This window comes from Magnolia sinica, chromosome 8 (genome assembly GCF_029962835.1).
Source record: "Magnolia sinica isolate HGM2019 chromosome 8, MsV1, whole genome shotgun sequence".
NCBI classification, from domain to species: Eukaryota; Viridiplantae; Streptophyta; class Magnoliopsida; order Magnoliales; family Magnoliaceae; genus Magnolia; species Magnolia sinica.
In genome coordinates, this window is record NC_080580.1 from 956,492 (window position 1) to 960,926 (window position 4,435).

A 4,435-nucleotide genomic window follows, 5' to 3' on the forward strand; every position below is an offset into this window, starting at 1 on the left:
AATTAGTTTCAGAATTAGGTTAGGATTAGGATTTTATTAACTTTAGTTTTAGATTTTTATTTCTATTTGATTTTTAGAACTAACTTGTTTCCTGTTTTGTAGGATCGTGACATAAACTTCTAAATTGGTAATTCTTTCCTAAATTCTTTACTTGTTCTACCTTTTAGAATTAAGGTTTAAATCTTAGAAATTTTCTAATTATAGTATCCTCTCATCTGTAGGAAATAGAAACTAGGTTATTTCTTATTTAACTTTCTATTCTTATTTTAGTAACTTTCTAATTTTAACTCTTTTAAATCTAATTTGTCTCCTAGTTTATTTTTAGAATTTTTGTTTAGAAACTAACCTTCCTATTTTGTAGGCCTTTAAGATAGAAATCTCTAATTCGGTAAGCTCCTTCCCTACTTTCTATTTTTCAATTCTCTTTTAGTAATTTACTTTCTAGTTTAGGACTCTCCTAATTTATCTTAGAAATTTTCATTTTCTTTTAGGAATTCTTTCTTTTAGAAGCTAGTTCACTTCTATCTTTCTTTTAAGGGATTGTTCTTCTCTTTTTAAAAATCTAACTTATTTTATTTTATTTTGCAGGTTTTAACTCAGGACTCCAATTTGGTAATTTCTTTCCAACTCTCTCTTTCTTTCTAGATTTTCTTTTCCTTTCTTAGGATTAGGTTTTTAATTGAGGGCTGCGAGTGTTTTCATACCCAAGTGGGCCCGTGACAACACTCGACGTCTCTTGACTGAAGGAGGATTGGTTGAGGGGTTGACTATCCATCGCAGGATTAGACACCGCTCGAAATCCCATGAGTTAACTGAGGTTATGGCTGAAGACCAACCTCCTCTACTTCCACCCAGGGTGGAGGATACCCAAGATGAAAATGAGGTGCAACAGGCACCCCCGCCTCGTACTTTACGAGATTATTTACAACCGGCGGGAGTGAGTATGCCCTCATGCATGATTTTTCCTGAAAACACGGGACAAATGGACATCAAGCCAGGAGTTATCCAACTCCTTCCCAAATTCCATGGACTTGAATCAGAAAGTCCATATTTACATTTGAAAGAGTTCGATGAGATTATAGCTACATTATATTTTCCTAATGTATCTGAGGATACAATTAGGCTGAAACTCTTTCCTTTTTCCTTAAAAGAAAAAGCTAAGACGTGGTTACATTCACTGCGTCGTAGATCCATTGGCACATGGAACGATATGCAGAGGGAATTCATAAAAAAATTCTTCCCACATCATAAAACGATTACCCTCAGAAAAGTGATCATGAACTTTACCCAAAAGGAAGATGAAACATTCTTCCAATGTTGGGAAAGGTTCAAAGATTTGGTCAGTTCATGCCCACAACACGGATTTGAAACGTGGCGCATTACAAATTTTTTCTATGATGGATTGACATCTTCCATGCGCCAAATGGTCGAGACAATGTGTAATGGAGAGTTCATCAACAAAGATGTTGACGAGGTATGGGATTACCTCGATAGTCTCGCTGAAAAAACACAATCATGGGACTATTACCCAATGGCGAACACCACGTCTAGGCCGACTCAATTAAAGGAGAAAGGTGGATTATATCTCTTGAAAGAAGAGGATGATCTCAAGTGTAAAGTGACCACGCTCATAAGGAAAGTTGAAGCCATGGAAGGAAAGAAGGATAAGGTCAATGAAATTGTTTGCGGCATCTGTGATTGCAACATTTACACAACTGAAAACTGTCCTACAATACCCGCCTTTCGAGAAGTGTTGAATGAACAAGCCAATGCCGTAAACAACTATCAAAGACCTTTTACTGGACCTAACTCCAACACATACAATCCTGGCTGGAAAAATCATCCAAACTTTAGTTGGAGCAATGGACAAACGGCGACTCCTCCAGGTTTCTTCAATCAAAATCCAAATCAAGTGAAACCTCAAGAGGAACCGGTTCAAAATCCCATATAAGAGCTGGCTCAGGCAATGCGGGAAATCACAGATTTTATGCAAAAGATAGATTCTCGTATGACGGTTATAGAAAAGGGGATGCTTCCTGCACAACCTCTCCCCAATCCTAAACCGCAGTACGAGAATAATGATCCCAGCTCTTCAAATCAGATGGGGCATGCTAAATCCATCACCACTCTTAGGAGTGGGAAGATCATTGATAAAACTCTTCCGGTTAGGCCCGAAAAACCTCAAGAACCAAAAGAGGACAACAATGATGGATCCAGTGATGCCCCACAAAAAGTAGAACCGGAACTTCTAGAGAAGCCAGTTGCTCCATTCCCCCAACGGTTGGTTTCACCAAAACCTCTCCCTAACTCTCAGGATATCCTAGAGGTGTTGAAACAGGTGAAAGTCAACATTCCTCTACTTGATGTCGTTAAACAGATACCTTCATATGCCAAATTCCTGAAAGACTTATGCACGACCAAAAGACAGAAAATTATTCAAAAGAAAATCTTCTTGACTGAGAAAGTGAGTGTCATCCTGAAGCAAGACGTGCCACAGAAATTCAAGGATCCCGGTAGCCCAACCATATCATGTGTAATCGGGAACCATCGAATTGATCACGCAGTTCTTGACCTAGGAGCGAGCGTCAATCTGATTCCCTACTCGGTATACAAACAGTTAGGTTTGGGTGAATTAAAACCCACCCTAACCACACTACAACTTGCTGATCGCTCTGTTCGTGTACCAAGAGGGATAATTGAGGATGTGTTAGTCCAGGTCGATAGATTTTACTACCCTGTAGATTTTATCATCCTAGACACCGAACCCATCAATAACATGAGCACTCAGATTCCTGTCATTCTTGGTCGCCCATTCCTTGCCACGTCAAATGCAATTATCAATTGCAGGAATGGTATCATGACTATGTCTTTTGGAAATTTGACATTGGAGTCAAACATTTTTTTCAATAACGGCAGCAACTCAGAGGATGATGACGATTTCCACGATATTAATATGATTGACTCTTTCGTGGAAGATACGACACCGCTGACCTTATCCTCCGACCATCTGGAGACGTGCCTGGCCCACTCCCATGATTTTGATGATGACATGATTAGGGAGACGTGTGCTTTACTTGATACTGTACCGGTACTTGAAGTTAACCGGTGGAGGCCACAATTTGAAGAATTGCCACAAACCGATGTAGTGCCTCTACCGTCTAACCTCAAGCCGCCGAAGCTTGACCTAAAACCTTTGCCCTCTGATTTGAAATATGCCTATTTAGGTCAAGATGAGACATACCCGGTGGTGATCTCTGCCCACCTGGAGAAAGAACGGGAGAGTATGCTTATATCTACTCTCATTGAGCATAAAGGAGCCCTGGGATGAACGATGGCGGACCTCAAGGGAATCGATCCCTCGATTTGTACTCACCGCATATATCTTGAGGATAATGCAAAAACCGCTCGGCAACCACAACGTAGACTAAATCCAAATATGAAGGAAGTGGTTAAGGCCGAGGTTCTTAAACTAGTGGATGTGGGTATTATATACCCTATATCTGATAGTCAATGGGTGAGTCCAACTCAAGTGGTCCCTAAGAAGTCCGGATCACCATCGTAGCCAATGCTAATAATGAACTCGTACCAACTACAGTCACTACTGGTTGGAGAATGTGCATTGACTACAGGAAGTTGAATACCGTCACGAGGAAAGACCACTTTCCTTTACCATTCATTTATCAGATCCTGGAAAGGTTAGCTGGTCATTCCTATTACAGTTTCCTTGACGGGTATTCGGGCTACAACCAGATAGAGATAGCCCCTGAAGACCAGGAAAAGACTACATTTACATGTCCCTGCGGCACCTTTGCCAATCGAAGGATGCCATTCGGACTATGTAATGCCCCTGTCACCTTTCAGCGATGTATGCTTAGTATCTTTTCTAATATGGTAGGGCAATATTTAGAGGTCTTCATGGACGATTTCTCTGTTTACGGTCCATCTTTCAGCAAGTGCTTGGAAAGTCTTAAATGTGTGCTGAAAAGATGTGAAGAAAAGAACTTGGTACTTAATTGGGAGAAGTGTCATTTCATGATTCAAAAGGGAATTGTCCTTGGGCATATCATCTCGTCCAAAAGAATCGAGGTAGATAAGGCAAAAATCGATCTTATCTCTAACCTACCTCCACCCAAGAACATCAGAGACGTGCGATCCTTCTTAGGACACGCAGGATTTTACAGGCGATTCATAAATGACTTTAGTCTTCTCTCTCGTCATTTATGTAATCTTCTTCAAAAGGATGCTCCGTACGAGTGGACTGAGCAATGTCAGGAAGCTTTCACCAAGCTTAAGGGCACGTTAACCACTGCACCTATCATGCAACCACCCGACTGGAGCTTTCCTTTTGAGCTTATGTGCGACGCTTCTGATTATGCTCTTGGGGCGGTCCTAGGCCAGAGAAAAGATAAGAAGCCCTACGTCATTCATTACGCAA

At 40.8% G+C, this 4,435-nt stretch overlaps 1 non-coding gene across 1 annotated transcript; it reads right to left on the reverse strand.

Annotated features, from left to right (window-relative positions):
• Nucleotides 1-1,258: 1,258 nt before the first annotated feature.
• LOC131254662 (small nucleolar RNA R71) lies at nucleotides 1,259-1,365 on the reverse strand. Its single transcript, XR_009175784.1, has one exon. It is a non-coding gene; the product is annotated as a small nucleolar RNA R71 (small nucleolar RNA).
• Between the last annotated feature and the right edge of the window lie 3,070 nt (nucleotides 1,366-4,435).